General features: G+C 34.3%; 1 protein-coding gene across 1 annotated transcript in view; it reads right to left on the bottom strand.

The window, feature by feature from the left end:
• The window catches only part of LOC126822304 (homeobox protein SIX1), a 34,393-nt gene that overhangs the window by 4,332 nt on the left and 9,389 nt on the right, over positions 1 to 20,672 (bottom strand). The gene's annotated exons all lie outside the window — the stretch shown is intronic.

Here is a 20,672-nt window from a genome sequence, read left to right as displayed (position 1 = left end):
TCTCCCTTGACCCCAAGGTCAAGATTCGTCTGCTTTCTGGAATCATTCACAAATATAAAGAAAAACGCCCATTTTGTCCAAAGATAACATCATTAACATGACCTTCAAGGAATGTTTAAAACAAATTCGGGTTAATTATAAAACTGTAAGTCATATCTTCATCTGATATTTCGAGTTGAACAGACACGGTTTCGTCTGCTGAGATGAAATCGTGATTCTAGCATTTCGGCATGTAAGAAATGATTAGAGTGGGTATCTCTCAGTCCTCAAAATAGAGAGGCGGTGGGTTGGGTTGGGGGATATATGAGCGTGTCTGCATAATTTTTTTAGGGTCAGTTTGTGAGATTAACGGTTATGTAAAGCATGGCGGAATGCCGTTCAAGTGGTCATGACGTTTTTTATATTAAAGTACATAAGGAAAACCACCCATAGCAAGGACAAAATACTGTCATACCAGAGAGTTTCTGAGTGTTAGAGAGATCATACTTTGAAAAGAAAACACTTTTTTTCTTGTCAAATTTTAAGTATGCAATATATCGTTCAGGTATCAAAGTTAGTATTTCTTAAATAAGATTTGGACAAAATAGACCACGACTCCAGACTGGAAGGCTGCCAACTACACAATGGACTTAATACATATATCTTTGTTCATGGAAATCTTGAATGAAGCAAAGGATACTTTACTTAAGTCGTAAATACCAAATGTGAATTCGCTTTCTTGGTATGCCAAATCTGTATTATTAGTTGTACTACTATTAGATAAGATTTGACCATTCAAGTTCTGGCAAACTGCAGTTGTAATTGTTGGCAATTGATAAAACAGGACATGATTCAAGGCTTGAAGGCTGCCAACTACACAATAGACTTTATACATATATATATTTTTTTTTCATGCATACTCTTGAACGAAACGAAGGATATCTTAAGTCGTAAATGCAAATACATGTATGTAAATTTGCTCCCTTGGTATACCAAATCGGTATAGATTTCTATATTTTACAACACTTATAATATAGTAAATTGTATAAACAAAAAACAAAAAAACGCCCGGTAAAATTTAGACACATCTCGTTGTCAACTTGCAGAAAGCAGATAAATTACGTATATTATAGTTTTTGAATTCGTTGCTATTTAAATTACAGTGGGACGTTAAACCTAATTTCATTTCATTGCATTTAATTAAATTGGTTGAATGTAGACTGTATTCAAGTACAGAGATAAATTAAATTCTAGTACATTTCATACACTGAAATCTGGGTTTGTATTTCCGGTTTCTTTAATTTTAAACAGATGACGTCGTGAATTGTTTAAATTGACGTCATATATCCTCTAGGTTATTCTAAATTAATTCAAATAACACAAATAAACAAATACGAGGATTAATTGGGTCGGCTTAAAGAGCTGAGCGTGGGTGCAGAGTGGCGTGAATTATCTAAATTGTAGATCGGAATCAGGGGGCGGAAGTAACAATTGTAGAGCCGTCATTATGGCTCGTGCTGTCCTCTTGTCAACTTCCGGTTTCCGCAATCTACGACATCCTATGGTTGTACGATTGACTGAAGCTCGGGTATTTTAAGAAACTCTTAACCTTTAAAATAGGAAATTTTATGATCACTGATAACTAAGAAGCTACCGTCAAATACTTCAAACGTTACATAACTAGCGCTCCCGTAGGAAACGCAACTCATGATAATGCATTTGAAACCGGTTTAGCAAGGAAACGTAATATAAATCGTGTGAAAATCTGTTGCGGTTACCAACTTGAAGTGATGTTTAACAAGTTGATGTGTAATTTTATTTGATGTATCGGATATTTGAGAATCAAGATAACACAGACACCCCCTATAAAATGGACGAGAAAATACTAAGTTAAAGAAGCATAATAGTTTCGTAGTTGGGCCTATTGGTGCATTTCTTGACACTCTCCAGAATTCAAAATCACAAGATGATTAGTTGAATGGATGGAGAGATGGAATCAGGTGGTAATCAAACTAGGCACACCATGCCCTTTGCACACATCCATTACTACGCATGGATTTGGGAGCGATTTTATAATAGGAAGTCGATGAACAAGTGTAAGTCACTGAACAGATATTGTCATCCCTCATTAAGACTACCGTGTTCAATGATTGCTGTTGCCGTGGGAAATTTATTTTTTCAGATAATACCATACGGTGACCACCCCCAGTAAGTTCGGCTTCTGGAGACCAAGTATTGCTGTAATCAGCTATTGTGGCGGGCGGTCGGTACAAGGTATCGTATACTTACGCTTTCTAGCAAACCTAGCTAACAATTTAAGATGTAATTTTGTATGTTTTCTTGCAAAACATCCTGATTGTTTTTTTCTTGAAATATTAAAAACCTATTAAAATTTAACGTCAAAAAAGAAACAAAGAAATTGTCTCACACAAAAAACCATCGTTTTCAATTCTGAAATTATCGTAACACCTGCTATATTATCTTATTTTACCTGTATCGTTTTAAAACCATACATGTTAGTTAAAATATGTACTCCTATACGACAAAAAATGTAACCCGATACTGACTAAAGTTGTTTAAATTAAAGAAATCTGTCATATAATGTATGATTATGAGCTTTAGTAAAACTAATAAATCACATAAGTTATAATATCAATGTTATATCTGATAAGCAGATGTCATTTCCCTTCCATAGAGCAACATTATTCAAGCTCGACTATCAAAAAAGATAAATGTCAAAATGCAAAATATAAATACTGACAATGAATACAACTCAGAAACTGTAATGTAAGTGTTATTGTTAATGCAATCACACCGATTTCTTATTACATAAGCATCACAACAATAAATTGCAAATTTACAAATTTAATCCAATATTGTTGCTTTTAAACAAAGTACCAACCGCAATCTAAATCAGTTATAAATTAGTATCAACTCATATTCTAATAATACTAAAATAAATATAAAAAAAATAAAAAAAATAAAAATAAATAATGATTAAAATTAAAATATTACTCAGCTGCATCCAATCTCATATTAGAACACAATATATCTTATTCGTTTCGTTTTCATAGTGCAAACTCAGATTAGTTGTTTCAGGAAATTTAGATAAACCGCTGAATGTTCAAATTTTAAGGAACAGTTTTTTGTGGATGGGGTGTTAATGGGGTGATTTTTGATGTATTTTAAATGATTATTTGGCAGTTATAATTATTTTGGATCCCTTGTTTTGTTTTTAATGTGCATGCTTTAACCTGGCGCACACTACGCGACGACATAGGCGATTTCGGTCGCCGACGATGAAAAATAAAAAAAAATCGCCTAGTGTGCGTACTCGGTCGCTAGCGATTTTTCGTCGCCATCGCGGCGATGGTCGCCAATATCAGACATGTTTGATATGATCGCCCAAGTCGTCGCATCGTCGGCAACAAATCGTGTAATGTGCTCACCTCGGCGACAAGTTAAACGACAACCAAAGAAATAAGTTCACCTATTAAATCAATCATTTTTGGTTATTCTTCTCATGTGACATAACCACACACGAGGTTTCTCGGAATTTTTTTTGTTGGCTCGGGTAATCTTATTTAGGCTTAACTAACTAATTGAAATTATGTTTGCAATTATGGCACTCATTAAACTTGTGAGCTGTCGAATACATAATATCGTAGGTCCTGTGTAGCGAAAAACCGGAGGGTGACAGTCAATCGCTCTCGTAGGCTTATTGGTTCATCAATGGTTGTCTCATCTTGGTTGGTTGTTTGGTAATGAGAGGATTAATTATATTTCGGATTCTCTGGAATATTTCTGGACTCGTCCTCACGTAGGATGTTTTGTATAAATACAAGAGTCGCCCAATTTTAGCTCGTTACTTGGAATACTATAAACGCACTGCACTCGACCGGGTTTGTTTGCCTACTATGACGGCGACACAGCCGCCTAATACAAAACAATAGCAATTGAAATGTATTGCGCGATTACGACTAAAATGCATTTAGAGGTATCACATGACGAAGCACGTGATAGGGTTTATTTTTTTTTGTGATCGCCAAAGTCGTCGTGTACTGTGTGCACACTCTACTTATATTCCGGCGTATAGTGTGCGCCAGGCTTTTGTTTTGTACTTTCGTTTCTATATCAAAATTTGAAATAAAATGTGTGAATGTGTTGATTTTTGTTTGTTTGAAAAACACAGATACAAGATATATACACCGAGTCATTGATCGGTAGCTTTAATATATTTTCATTTATTTGAGAGAGACGAAATTAGCTACAGGGCTAATAAAGTGTCGTATTCGTGAATATTAGTAATATGAAGATACACATTATCTTAATATGACATACGATATAACTTATTAAACAGCAATAATAACCCGCTCGAAACCCGAGTAAATTCAGACGTAATTTATATTTTATCTAATATTAAAAATAATATACTCTCATTAAGTTTATTTATTTATTTTTCTTTATCATTCTAATAGTGTTTCATCAAAACATATCAGGGTCCAAAAGTAGTTCTGAAACATCGTATTTAATTTCATTATGAACTATATCACTGTTTCTTTAATTTTTACTCAGAATTATGGAAATTATTTCCGAAATAGTAAGGCTCAAATATTTTAAGTTAAAACTCCCAAAAATTGTAATTGGAACACAACGATGTCTCAAGGTTTAATAATAGTAGTATGAATACACCGATCAACCAAAAGAACAAAAAAAAATAATTCACTGACTATATTCTTGTTTTATATATTTTTTGAAAGATTAGAATGGAATTGCAATTTCATACATAAAAATGCTTTCATGGGGCATTAGAACTTTGTGGGTCATTGCATTATACACTGTATACGTTTATATCGATCGAGGGTGTTGAAACATTAGTTGAGATGGATTTGAGATATTGACTTTTTAATATTCGATCTCTACGAGTCGAACACATTGTAGGCTATTTCGATTTTCAGGGTCTAACGGACCCAGATGCAAAATGCTTTAACGATCTACACAATGGCCCACACGTTAAAATTGTAGTTTGCTAAATCGTTTAGCTTAAAGGATCTCTAAGAAGTAATGATTTGGGAACATTTTCCAGATAGTTTTCCAATTGCTGGTTATGTATTTAAATTAAAAATACTTTTATGTGACAGTTATGGTATTAAAGTCTGCTATACTATTATGAAGAATTTCAAACATAAGAAGTTATGATTATGATTATTCTCAGTTATAGTATGGGACAAATATATATATATATATACATATATGGATGGATACTTCTCAGTACAGTCGCGAACCTTACACGTTATGGCGCCTTTGTGAGTCTCTATACATGTTTTCTGGCAACTTTAACCATTATAAAGTCCCAGCTGATGACAAAACTGACATGCTAACACCAGTTCCAAACATGTAATTCAAAATTTAATTTCCTATCTTATTTCCTGTGTTGGAGTGACAGGTTGAAATCAGAGTCCGAGTAAGTATTATTATTTACACCTGTATTAGCTCAGGTGTGATAAACCAATTAATATCCCACCATTCTTTATACCTCGCTCATTACACGCCTATAGTTAACTCACACGCAGAAAATTAACCAAAGGGCGACAACCCACAATCCTATTGTTTAAATCAATGGCAGACAATGCAGGATTTGGGATAATCAGTTATTTATAAGCTTCAATAAAATTGTTCAAAGATCCGATTGATCCCCCGTAGTTTCTACGCGAAACTTGTCACGCGTCAGTTAAATTCGATCTTATTAAATATTTGCTGGAGATTTAGATGAATAACAACCGTGTTTGGTCGCCATCTTGGTGTAGTGTGTCTAATGTGACGATTATATAATGTGTTTACGGCGGAGGGATTCGGATATAATTTGGTTATTTGATATGGCTGTCGGTTTGGCTTAACGTTCAAAATCTTTTACAATAGCCTCTCAAACACACTACATCGTAATCACATCAGACTAATGTAACAACCTCTTTAAAGCTGCACCATGTATTATAGTTACAACAGACAATATAAATATTGGGAAACAGATCTTGCGAACTATATTAAAATGTACAAATTGGGAGTTGCTAATTGTTGGCCGGTTGGGGAGGTTCGGAAATTTCCGGCGCCCACAATGACCCTTTATATAAATGAGTACTTTGTGGAATACTAACCCAAACCCTAACCCTTTTAAGAGAGGTAACAGGTAAATTGGATCAAAGTTCAGTATTCTGAAAAGGGTTAGGGTTAGTATTCCCCCAAATACTCATTTATATAAAGCGGCCATTGTGGACTCAGGAAATTCCCGAATCTCCCCAACCGGCCTATACAACTAGCATCTCCCGTACAAATAACCAAGATTATACGAGAGAATAATAAGATGGAATAACTATAAATGTCTGTTTAGTGGGGGGTTGGATAGCCGAATGGTTAGCACGTGCGTGCTGTATCATACGCTCTGACATTGAGTCAACTGGCGTGGTTTCGTGGGTTTTCTCCGGGTCCTCCGGTTTCCCACCACTGCTAAAGACACCTACGCGCGAGCGATTTATTGAAATAAAATTGAATCATATGTTAGTCTCGAAATGACATAGTTTGTGTCGAGTGGACGTTAAACTCTCTCTCTCTCTCTCTGTTTAATGCAAATCTCCTATAAAACACAGATCTACCAATTTTGGAATTTTCTAAAATTGTCATTTCGTAATTTAGGTCTTCGTTCAGAGCAGATAAGCATCAAGGTATAGTAGTAGACTCAGCTCCGGTGATAATAAATTGTTTAATTTGTGTGTTTAGGGCAAATCTCCTATAAAACACAAATTTTGGAATTTTGTAGAATTGTCATTTCGTATTTGTTCACAGCAAATAGGCATCAAAGTATACTAGTAGACTCAACACCAGGAATGCCGATTACAGAGTTAATAAATTGTATAAGTTTTAATTTTGATGTTAGCCTTACTTGTGACGTCACAAAATGTCGTTAAGGAAGTAAAAGGTAACGAATATCATACTTTAGATTGTTGGCCCGTAGGCCTGTTTCATCATGATTTATGCTAACTTCGAGTTTATACATATTCTTAAAACCATCTCATTTTAGCTCCCATAAAATGAGTGGAAAAGCATTGGTGGTTGACGAATGAATGATATATTTTAAGATAAACATAATGATGTGTCGCCATCTTTTCGTCGCCTTCCATTGGTAACCGTGGAAGTGGAAAATTAGCCATTGTTGTAGTCTCGCAGCACGAGGCATGTGTAACGAGTTTATCATGACAGCAGAAACATACACAAAGAATTATGTTCGCCCGTGTGAATAATTTAAACAATTCAAACAAGAAACACAAAATAATGACAATTTAATGTTCAAATTATTTAGAAAGAATGGTATATTATTCATGAAGTAGTTACTCGCTGCTTTTCAGTAAAACTGAAGCAATGACAATTACGTCATGAAACCTTGAAATGTGTTGGTGTGTGTGTCAAAAAGTACTAATAATTATACGAAATGATACAAACAAGAGTCTACTTCATTCCCTGGCAACCCATATCCCCTACACACCACAGTCTACTATACACTTATACACACAATCGTCCACTTCATACTTTGATACTTGGGGTCAATTCCATGCCCGATACTCACCATGCGCGGATAAAAGAGTATACTTGATACAGTGGTACACACGAGTCCACTGTATACACTGATCAGTGGCGGATTAAGCTCCACCAAGGCCTGAGGCGGCAGTTGCTGGAGGGCCTATTTAGTTTTTAAAGTTAGAGCCAAGGTAATTGCTAACATTAAAAACGGGATTCGTTACTGAGGTTATAATATTATTAAAATATTAGTTATAACTATTGAAATTTGTCGTACAAAATGCTTTGACAGCAGAAATGTCACCGGAAACCAACTGTACATACACTTATTTTCAAGGATAATATTTCCTCATGATGGGGTGTTTACATCGAAACTAGCGCAAGATCTTTTGCTTGCTAGACAAGCCAAAGTCGTTTGATATTGGTAATGTAACTTTATATGCCCATAAATGACGTCACGTGGATACAATATATTAAGCAAGACATAACCGAAACTTACAAGGATTTAACGTACATTGTAGGCCTACGTTTAAAAAATAAGATCAGATCTCCAAACAATAGGGCCTATTTAAAATGGCGTGGGCCTAATTAATTTCAGGTGAGGGCCTATGTTGATTCCCGTTGCGCCTAAACCCCACCCCCCACTAACATTCATTGTCTATGCGTTTTTAATCGTATCAGACAAGTCTAAAAAAATTTTTTTTACAAAATCTTTGGGCCTGAGGCGGCAGCCTCAACAGCCTCACTGATAATCCGCTACTGACACTGTGCACACGAGTCTACTCTATACACCGATACACACTACCATACACATTAGTCTTATCATACACTGATACACACAGTAGTATAATTCATCCACTAGCCTATTATAATATATTATACACGAGTGTAATTCATGCAACCACAAGGATATTCTTCAACGTTCATTTACAAACTGTCCCCGTTATATTTAAACCAGTTTTGCTATGTTTAAGTCTGCTCTTTTGATTGGTTTGTCTAATTCATGGCTGACGCTGTTACGACAACACTTTGATACCACAATAGCCCGAATATTTGGAGCTGTTCTGTGAAATAATCAAACAAATGCAACAGATGTGAGTCCGTTAAGTCAAACTATATTAATCAATACTAAATTAATACTAAAATCAGTAAATATCATTTTTCGATAAATTGAAGGGATGATATGCATGCATATGTAGAATTGTTCTTTATAATATGACATTATAATTTATTCAAAGAACAGGTTATGCAAAAATACTAGCTTTATAGTTAAAGGGGCATTGTGGGAGATTAGATAAAGAGCTGACATTTCTCGCTATAATAGTTAAAAAAAAAACCATTATAAAGTAAAAAGAATATGCTGAAGATTTCAAATTGCTCCACTCTGAACCCAGATATTAGCGACTGAATTTTAGACCTAGCCTCGATCATCATCACTAAAGTCGGTACGATATAAAACAAAGTCTCGATTATTCATTTTGACATTAAATCATCCATCACAAAAGGTATTCAAATCCAGTAAATAACGCAGACTAGCGATGGCATCGAGAGTTGATTATAGCCTGGATAAGTAAATCAATGTCTAATTAAAAATTTTATAACATATTAGGCCTAAAGAAAGACATGCAATAGGCAGATTTAGCTCTTGCATAATATAATGTTTAATCGATATAACGTTATTATGCCTTTTGACTATAGTTACAGTTAGAATTGATACTTTTATTAATTCAAGGATAATATCATCCGTTTAATCACACTTTTTCATTTTCAATCTTGAGAAAATGTTAATTAAGCGAAGCGTCACTTTAATATACATTTTGTTCTCCTGCTGTGATGTGATCTACTTAAACGACAATAAAATATTGAATAAACTATTATCTCAGCCAATGCAGAATATACCCTAGCATTAAATAATACATGAGACTGGGTGAAGCTGCGCCAATAAGTGAACGAGGGCAAAGTGGAGTTGCGGTATGTGCCCTTTATGTCATTATTCTTGATGACCCAGCACACAACGCAAAGAAGCTTCGAAATGCACCTCCATTAAGTGTAGTTTAACGGTCGAGTGCGAGATATTAAGTAATATACTGATATTGCACGAGTGCTATATCTATATATTACACAATATCTTGCACGAGGCCATTAAACAACTTCAAAACAGGCAATATCCAGCACGTGCATTTTGATGAAATACGTCACGTGGGTCCAATATTTCAATTAGTATAAATAATGTATGCTTGGCACATTGCCCGTGCCATTATTTGGTACGCCAACATCAAAGGATGACGTAACATCTGTATTTTAAATAAACATACAGTTCATGTTCCGTAGTAGACAATTATCAAGTTTTGAGTATAATGCTGATCGCTATTTAATCAACTGCCAACACAGCAAAGGATGGTGGAGTCACTGGAGTGGACGTTATATTCATGGGTCTCTTTAATTCTGTAGTCTACACAACAACTCTAAATGAAGTAGAATGTTCAAACATGGTGGTGTAGAGATGTTCTGCTTAGTAGGCCTACATGTATATCATGACTGCTCAGGCTAAACTTTTTTGAAAATGCTATTGCTATTATACACGATAACATTGATTCAGATAGTGTGAGAGTAACGAAACACAGTGTTTAGTTTCATTACATCAATGCTTCCACTACGTTCGATAATCATTCTGATTAAAACACAGATCCTATTTCGTTTCGTTTTTTATAGTTCAAAAATTCGTTTTACTTGTCTTTACTACATTTGGGTGATGTGACGGATTAGCCAATGAAACGGTCCGTTGCGGCGACTTCTTGTCGTGTGGTGCACGGAACTGTGGGTATCCCACTAGAAACATCAACGCTGATTAGTTAATCAATTAATATCTGACGTCATAGGGCCAAAAGCCGCTCACATTACCCCCGACGTGACCTTCCACTACAATACAAATACAAGGCTAGATCTATTTGTTAAGGCCAGCTCAATTTTCGTCAAGGTCGTTGAGATGTAAATAAGGTTAAGGCACGTGATTGTTGGCGAGATTGTAGGTTAGGGTAGGCGTTAGGGCTAGGTCCAAGGTTAGGGTTAGGGTTGAGATTAGCTCTAGGCCTGTTTTTATCTCGTGACCTTTGATCAAACTTGAAGTTGGACACTACAACCGATCAGATTTTCAAGTTGTGCAGGCCATTAAAAGTATTTAAAAAACGAAATGAAATATAGATCTTTATTTTAATCAGATTGGTTCGATAATGGGCATTTTCTGCTAAGGTTAAGAAGAGCAGTATGTAATTTAATTTCTAGATGCTTTATAAACTGGTAATTAATGAATGTCATCTATTTATGACGATATTAATACGGGGGGCATCAACCTCACTATTGGCTTGTTTATTTTGCTTTAAACCTTACTTTAACTTATTAATTTATTTATTAAATAATTACAGTGACACTTTTAAATTTTAATTTAAACAGATTTTATAAAAATAATATTGCTATATTTAATTAACTTGAAATAGATATATTTTGTGTATGTCAGTGAATGTAACACCGAGTGCAATATTCATTGCGGGATTAGTTTGTATTTGAATATTCCATAAACGATTAACTATCATTTCATGTTGCTCGTACATTTATGAAATACGACTATTCCCTTGGGCGGGTACTTATTTTTAATATTTTATGGCTAAATCTCCGATAATCTATTATCTTAACATTACCTTTCCAAACTCCTCAAAGTATTTAAAATCAGTTTAATTATCAATGTATTAATATTTTATTTATTGACTCTCTGTAGACTTATGTTCGTCTGTTTTGCCCGTAGACTAACATTTGTATTAAGAGAATTTAGCGATGGGATTTAATTCCCAGTCAATGTTAATGAAAATTGTAAATAAATGCACTTTAACATTATTCAAACACATTTAATGCTTTACTCACAATACAACTTAATCCCCCAGAACACCGCCACGAGCCATACAATGATCGGATTTCACATCTCACGAGAGCAGAATGATCTTCGGTTATTGACGAAAGGGGTTTAAATATAAGAGGCTTAAATTAACTAGCAGGCTTGTCACTGACAAGACAATAAATGCAAAAAATATCGTTCAGTTTATGTTGTTTATTTAATTCCGAATACTTTCATTCATTGTGAAGTGCCAATTACATGACTTTGCCACGATCTTCTTAAATTTCTTAAAATGTCAAACATACCATATTATGATGTAGTGTGGTATTTTAAATTTAGTTAAACCTTGTATTATACATTATAATATAACGCTTATCATTATGATTTTTTGGGGAATTTTAGCATCTTATGTTAGGTAAACTTATTACCCCCAGGTAGGGAATCCTAGCATCTTATGTTAGATAACCTTATTATCACATGGGTGGGAATCCTAGCATCTTATATTAGTTAAACTTATGATCATATAGTAGGGAAATCTAGCATCTTATGTTAGGTAAACTTATTATGATATGGTAGGGAATCATAGCATGTTATATTAGATAAACTTATTATGATATGGTAGGGAATCATAGCATGTTATATTAAATAAACTTTTTATAATATGGTAGGGAATCCTAGCATCTTATATTAAATAAACTTATTATGATATGGTAGGGAAAATCCTAGCATCTTATATCAGATAAACTTATTATGATATGGTAGTGAGTACTAGCATCTTATGTTAGGTAAGCTTATTATTTCATGTTATAGAATCCCAACATCTTACGCTAGGTAAGCTTATTATCTCACGGTGGGCAATCATAACATCTTTTGCTTATTATCTCATGTTAGGGAAACCTAGCAGCTTATACAGGAGAAACTTTTTATCTCATGTTAGGAAAACTTTGCAGCTTATACTGAAGAAACTTACTATCTCATGTTAGGGAATCCTAGCATCTTATGCAAGAGAAACTTATTATCTCATGTTAGGAAAACCTAGCAGCTTATACCGGAGAAACTTATTATCTGATGTTAGAGAAACATAGCATCTTACGTTAGGTAAGCTTATTGTCTCATGTCAGGTAGGCCTTATAGCATGTTATGACACCCAGCATCTTACATTAGGTAAGCCTATTATATTACGTAAGCTTATATCGTGTTAGGGAAACCTAGCATCCAATGTTAGGAAAACGTATTATATCATCTCATGGAATCCTTTACCTTACGTTAGGTAGGCCTTTTATATTAGTTAAACTTATTATCTCATGTTAGGGAAACCTAGAAGCTTACGCTTGGAAAGTTTATTATATATCGTATTGGTGAAACACAGCACCTTGTGTCAGATAAGTTTATTGCCTTATGGTATATATGGAAATCTAACATCTTATAAAATATGAAACAATATTATCTTAATATTGTCTAATCCGTAGTTAGGAATGCTTATTATAACATGTTCGCGAAACACGTTTATTTTATCTTGGTTAAAGACACCTGACTCTTTACGTTTTAGAGAAAAGTATTATGTAATCCTAGGAAACTTTGGAATCTGATGTACGTTAGATACGGTGGTCGTCTGATATTCGGGAGACCTAGTACCCTCTAGTCTAATAAGATAAACAGTAGTAACATTACAGATGCATCATTGTTCACGTCAAAATGACCCCAAATAATCCCAAGACTTGGTTCAACAGGCGTATCTGGTATACGGCGATGGTTTATTGTGCATTTACATTCATATTATGGGATTGATTTACTTATTACGTAGATTAATCAACTTCACGATGGTATGTCCACGGGTAGAATTAGAGATATATCATTACCTAGAGATATCCCCTGCAGATATTTCTGTGCAGTTAACGACGACGATTAAACCTACAAATATACAAGGCAGAATTTGAAGGACATTATGATCTAGGTATCCCCTGCAGAGATTTGTCATACTGCATTGTTCCTAACAAACTTCAACTTTCCTCCCCTCGGCTCAATCTCTCAACTCACGCGATAGACTGGAAAATTTATCGTATAGTCATCCATGGTTCTGGTTGAGAAAATTTAATGAGCGACTTTTTATCACAGCGGGATTTAGAATGATAGTTGTATTCAAACGCATACAGGAGAGTAATTCTCATCTAGATCCACAACCGCAGACGACCGACAAATTCAATGCCGATTTTTTTTAATACGTTTCGTTAAAACTTGTCGCCTATTTTCCCGCTTGAGCGTTTCTTCATTTCCGCACAATAGTGAGTATGTGCGATTTACTGTTAGCGGTAGGGGGTGGGCTCTTTCTTTTTAACAAGAGTCGCTGTTTTAATATATTTTGTCTCAACTACATACCCACACTGTCTCCAGCTAACAGTTCTATTAAATAGAGGGAGTTCAGCACAATAGCCAGGGAGGTAACTACAATGGCAATTGACAAGATTTAAAGAGCCCTTAACATTTGTATTATGGTAACTTTCCCAACTAGAACATTAAACTTTTGCAAGTTAGATTGTAAGACATCAAAAAAATGCTAAAATCCGCATATTACATCCTTTTATTCTGCGACTGACATCGAATATCATTGAAAATATTTGTCCTCTCGTTCAAGGAGCCCCGCCCCCTCCTCCTATCAGTCACGTGCTGAGTGTGATATTTGAAGTATTTGTGTAGCCCCGCCCACATTAACCTGATATCACCCCTAGTATTATTTCAATAAAAACTATCAATATTTAGATAAGATTTTATTTTGTGTATTATTTGAATGGAATTTTTAAGGGGAAATATAGGCCTTTTGATAAGAGCAAATTTGGTTTATGAGGCATTGAGAAATCGTAAATATAAACACAATATATATATCTTATAGACTAATAACACTACAGTATTATATTATTATTACCTACATATACATGCCTATCGTTGTCTGTGGAAAGCTGAGATGAGCATGTTTGATTTTATTACTATATATAAGAATTTACAATTAAGGAATGAATGAAAAATATTTAACGTATAGATCATTCAAGGATACCTTGAGAGTAACTATTTTTTTTATGAACTGTGTCGCACACTATACTATCAAAGGCGGTCTAACAGATTGTAACACGTGCATGTACATAGAGACTGATGAAATAATTGAGCCGCTCGTAGGCCCTATATGTTGCAATTTTACTCCCCTCCCCGTCCCTTCCCCAAAAACGACTAAAACGAACAGGAGAAAGCAACCCTCGCCACATTGAATTGTGCTTTTACTATAAATGGATGAAATTACAAACATGCGTTGGTGAACGACTGAGGTCCTATGTGAAGAAAAGAAGAACTATCTTAATTCAAAGCTTGAATGACTATAAACGGTGGGTATGTGTACAAAATGAAATTTTCATTCGAATTAATATACAGGATATAAAATGCTAAATAATAACAAGCCATTACAAACAAAATATTTCAAACAAAACAATTTCTATTCAAAGTTAACCGCCACAATTACTGAAATTAGCCAAGGAGGAAGATCACCTGCTATATCATATCATGATTACCCTTTTTATATTTAAGGGAAATTTTTTGAAAATTACCGTTATTTTTAGCTGACGTAAATAATTACAAAGTATACTTTGTGCTTTTACGGATTTCTATCAATACACAATTACAGGATGGGCCAAAAAATATTACCCATTCTGATTGTACACTACTTGAATACTTTAATATTTTTATTCAGACAAATGTCACAGAAGCATCAAGTTTTTATTGGATACTAATAGTCTTCTATTTTGTCACTTTCTGAACACGGTTCAATAATTATGACATGTTCAATCAATGCACCCCTTCTCAGAATGGATAACTTTTTTTTTGGTCCACCCTGTATAACAGAAAATATTAGCTTTATGAATTTTCCATATCGATTCTTCTAATCCGAATTAAGAGACAACAGTTCAAACTATGTAGTTACCGCCCCGGGGTTATCTTGAACCTGGTAGCCTCGCCTTCTGAAATACAGGTCCAAACTATACATTCTCAATAAGCGGCAGGTGTCGTGCAGCCAATGTATACTATGTTTTGCTTTTGTTTTACACATTATTTTAAAAAAAATAATAATAAGATTTAAATCATGAAAGTACATTAAAGTGAGTAAGTGTCTTTGATTTGGATCAAAAACAAAATTATCCATATATTTAGATTGTACTTGAAGATTTGTTTTGTTCAAAATTTACAATTATAGATACAGCTATAGTGTTTACGGATTTTGTGTTCAACTCTCGACACAGTAAACTACAAAATTAGTATATAGGCAAACCAGCTTCTTTCTTAATCTTTCAAAATATAAATTAAATCGTTTTGAAATTAGCCCATCACTAATAGAAATAACCACATCAACCCAATTCAGCACCCTATTCTGACCGACAGCCGGGCAAAATTTCCCTCATACTATATGGGCGTATGCCCGTCTTCATTAGCCCAGTTCGGAGCAGAACAGTAGGACTTTAAACCCCATTTCATTTCATTTCTGGTCGACATCAAAGTAATTTAGATCCTAAATAACATTAGACATGAACACCTCCAAGAAATACAAATTCGGTGCCTTCAAACATGAGTGTCGTAGTATCGCGGGTCGGATTTAATTTGGGTCACTCTCTACTAAGTAGTTTCGGCTTCCAAAAGTGTATTTCGTGTACACGAAGCAAGATATGTTTACTCTTGTTTACTTGTTCTGAAACATCCGACATCACTTCTCCGTATTTGAGAAGTTCACAGATCTAACAATTTCTCATATACTGCTGTATTAGAAAAAGAACAAACGGGTCATGCCAAATGAAACTAAAATTAGGTTTTTGTTACACAGACCAAATATTTGTCCCACAAAAAAGGCCGTTTCAATTGGTATTAGCATCTTAAGCACGAACGAAGTGAAAGCATTGGTTTCTTGCTTGACAGCAGTTTTATATGAAATCTCGCAGTCGGTTACATTATGTCATTCTTTTAATTTGAGTATTTGCTTTCTGGCTTCATAATAATTATCAATTATCATCGAACTTTTTATACGATAAATTTTGTGAATGGACTGAAAACTTTGGTGCTAGCTTGAAATTAACCTTTAAGAATCCGCTTCATCTGACATTCCTGGCAATTCATATGGTTGTTAGCATTTCTTACTTATCAATGATAAACGTTAATCACGTGACCCCAACACTTCCCCCCAGTCTAGAAATCAAGGGTCAAAACCTAAAGGTCACGTTTGCTGATAAAATTTAGGCGTCTGCTCCAAATTATCAGTTCACCTTCTGTGAAGAACAGACCAATTAATTAAACTACAAACACTTAACTTGTATTGTAAATTCACATAATTAACCACAAATATCTTCCCTGACAGTTATTTACCGCGGTGCTGACCGGAAGAACCGCCAAAGTCACCGGGAAATACCACTTCTTGGTTAACCTTAGGGATCACTTGAAGACTTAACATAATTCATTAGAATGAATAGTTAGTTTTTCTAATCTTAACGAACATTTTGAGATAATTTCTCGATTCATTATTTGAGGAAAGCCAAGAGGAATATTCCCCAAAATCTCATGTACAGTCGCAGTTACGCAGGTCATTTCATATTTTAAATACATAATTATCTCACACACCCCACTAGTAATAAAAAGGCAAACGAAAACTGACGGTGTGTGAAAGAGATATATTCAAGATTGTTACATCAATGCTATTTTGCGAAACTTTACATCGTAAATATATATAATATTTTTATTTATATAATTCACTGACTGAAAACATGGAATGTCCGACAAAAAAGGGCCTAAAATTTCTGGCTCTATCCTGGTCATCAACCATCACGGTGGCCATCATAGCAGCTTCGGAAACTGACTGACATTTTGGAACATTCAAAACCACGCCAATTTGAAGGCATAGTTTGTGTCATAAAATTTGGAAAATTTCCAAAACGGGCTTCTGCTGAGTTGAAAAGTTAGATTTTCGAATATCCGCTACTCCCAATGAATATAGTTTGAATTGGTTTGCTGTCATGTTTTCCGTTTATGTTTAATGTTAAAATTCATTTCACTTAACGTCTTTGTTAAATAAGTTATTTCCTACACTCCTGGATTCCAGTGTGTTCGTATATTAATACGTAGTATATATATAACGAAAACTGACGGTGTGTGAAAGAGATATATTCAAGATTGTTACATCAATGCTATTTTGCGAAACTTTACATCGTAAATATATATAATATTTTTATTTATATAATTCACTGACTGAAAACATGGAATGTCCGACAAAAAAGGGCCTAAAATTTCTGGCTCTATCCTGGTCATCAACCATCACGGTGGCCATCATAGCAGCTTCGGAAACTGACTGACATTTTGGAACATTCAAAACCACGCCAATTTGAAGGCATAGTTTGTGTCATAAAATTTGGAAAATGTCCAAAACGGGCTTCTGCTGAGTTGAAAAGTTAGATTTTCGAATATCCGCTACTCCCAATGAATATAGTTTGAATTGGTTTGCTGTCATGTTTTCCGTTTATGTTTAATGTTAAAATTCATTTCACTTAACGTCTTTGTTAAATAAGTTATTTCCTACACTCCTGGATTCCAGTGTGTTCGTATATTAATACGTAGTATATATATATATATATATATATATATATATATATATATATATATATATATATATATAATGGGTAATATCTATAATGGGTAATATCTATTTTAACATGTAACACGTGCTCGCCATTAAACTCATTAGGACGTAGGTCTCTCCTTAATTCCGTAGTGCTTGAATTCTCAGGAACAATGGCAACTATAAAAATTGCACTATCGCGTGTGTTTTAACTCAGAGAAACCATCGTCTTATGATACCAAAAATATGACCCAATAATGAGCTCTCCACTAATGTGATAGCCGGGTCAGGAGCCGTAAAAGTTCCTAAACATGTGGCTTACAAGTGTGTTTATTCTACTTATATAACTTATAGCAATTTATAATGAAGTTTCTTTTTGCGTTTCTTTTAAATTCCAAGAAAGATTTTTGTTTACCGGAAACCAAGGTGACATTGTCATGTCTTGAAATACATTAGCATTGCTCTAACAATTCTATCAGATCTCTATCAAAAACTCCGGAAAGCCAAAAGTCAAGAGATTAATCCAGGCGACATTTTTATTTACTTTAATATATCTTAAAGTCTATCCGTAGTCTTTTGCTGTATAGAAGAACATTAATTTTAAAGAGGTATATTGTTTGGCTATAAATTCTATGTTTATGGACGCGCAATATTTGATGCTGGTAAACGATAACAATATAAGGCGAGCTGAAGACAATACATGGATTGTGAAAGCGGACAAAAGGTTTATGAGCCCACTGAAACCAATCCTTCAATTCGGGCGTTGTCGGGATTTTCCGTGATGTTTATCAGCGCCGAGTATTCAGAACGAGAAAAATATTTTATAAAATTTGAGATAAAGTCAAAAAAAAAAACCCGGATTAAAAGGATATCAAGGAATAGCTGATAAAAGTAACAATGGCTCGTCGACTGAATCGTCTGCTCACAGAACAACGGCGGACTCTTAACGCCTGGACGCTTTTCAATACAGTCCCGCAGAAATAATGTGAAGTCCCGCAGTAAATAACTACTGGTTTACCACTGCTTTAACCGGGGAGATGCTAACGTGTAAAATTGTGACTGCTCGTGCAAGAAAGTTTCAGAAATATTAGGGTAACCTTGGTTTAAGCACGTTTACGTTTTTTCCCGTTTTTGTGTTAAATTTTAAATTAAATTTTAGATAACTACATTAAACTGGGAGGTTAATCTGTCAAATCATTTAGAGAAATTATAACTGCGGCTTGGCTAATTGATTTTGGTATCTGATAATCACTTTAAAGAGCATGATTGTTTTCTGCTTCTATCAAGACCAACTTAAATGACGTTCATACAAGCGCCCATTTCTCTGTTACCCTGTCATCGCCGTGTTGAAAGGTGTCACACCCGCCCTATCGCCATCTCTCCAAACAATGTTCAGTATATATAATATAATATAATATAATATAATATAATATAATATATAACAATTTGACAGGATAGAATTGTGAAAGCAGAAGTAAGAGGCTATTATGCCTAAACACATTCTGGTTGTTTATTGATTATAATGATAGTTATATAAGTTAATAGTTATGCACCGTTTTTTTTTATCGATACCCAAGATAAAAAAAAATATCCATACAATAGTAATTCAATATCAAGCCAAGAATATTAACAAATTGTCCAACTACGCGTTTAGGTATAAAAGGAAATAACCCAGAGGGCGATTAAAAAGTTAAGTTTAACTCTTGTTTTGATAAGAAATAACTAATCACGGCGGCGCTGTTTTGACTGACACTATTTTTTCTGAAAATATAACTTTTGTTAGACTAGAATACAATTTGTAGAAGAACAACACATGATGCGTAGGACCGCAGCATGCAAAATGACGTCATCATTTTTGACGCATTTTGATTTGATTTTAATGATGTTCATTTAATTTTTCCTTCTATTCACAGAAAAAAAATATTTTATAAAATGAGGAAAAAAATCTACACAATGTCAAAAAGATGACATATTATCATCACATTTTTTACTAGCCTAGTATATAATAAAGGAAGATTAATATAAGATCTTTTTTATTAAAATGTATTCTCCGAAACCATGGTTAATGTAGCGTGACATATCCATGTTATAAAAGAATATACGAAAGAACGGCTAGTATTGTGTTGGTATCTTTTGTTTACATGGTTACGTGTTGCTGAACAATAATATTATAGTTAATGGACCGAACATATCTAAAATAATTAAGTTTTTACTTCGTAAATCGGTCACGGAATTGTTCAGATAGTTTTCTAGAAATGTATTTATCGCGAGTCTGCACTGTTATGTTACTTAAGGACCTCAACCATTTTATTTTGGTCACACAATTGGAAAAGACTATGAAATGTAGACCATACAACTTGAGTCTTGATCATCGGCTAGCAATGTAGTTTGGGACGCTTTTTAGTAGTACTTCCGGGATAATTTTGAAATGTTTTGTATCGATTTTCTTCCAAAACAGACTTCAACAAAAAGTAAATCAAAATCTGAGTATGTCCTATATAGTCCATGTAGTCCACGTCAACGAAATATTGGTTGACGTTGGAAAAAAGCTCAAGAAAAGTGGAGATTATCTCTACATTCTTAATGTTTAGCCAGTTATGTTATCAT

Source organism: Patella vulgata, chromosome 5 (genome assembly GCF_932274485.2).
Source record: "Patella vulgata chromosome 5, xgPatVulg1.2, whole genome shotgun sequence".
Classification (NCBI taxonomy): Eukaryota; Metazoa; Mollusca; class Gastropoda; family Patellidae; genus Patella; species Patella vulgata.
This window is presented reverse-complemented; position numbering and strand designations above follow the sequence as displayed.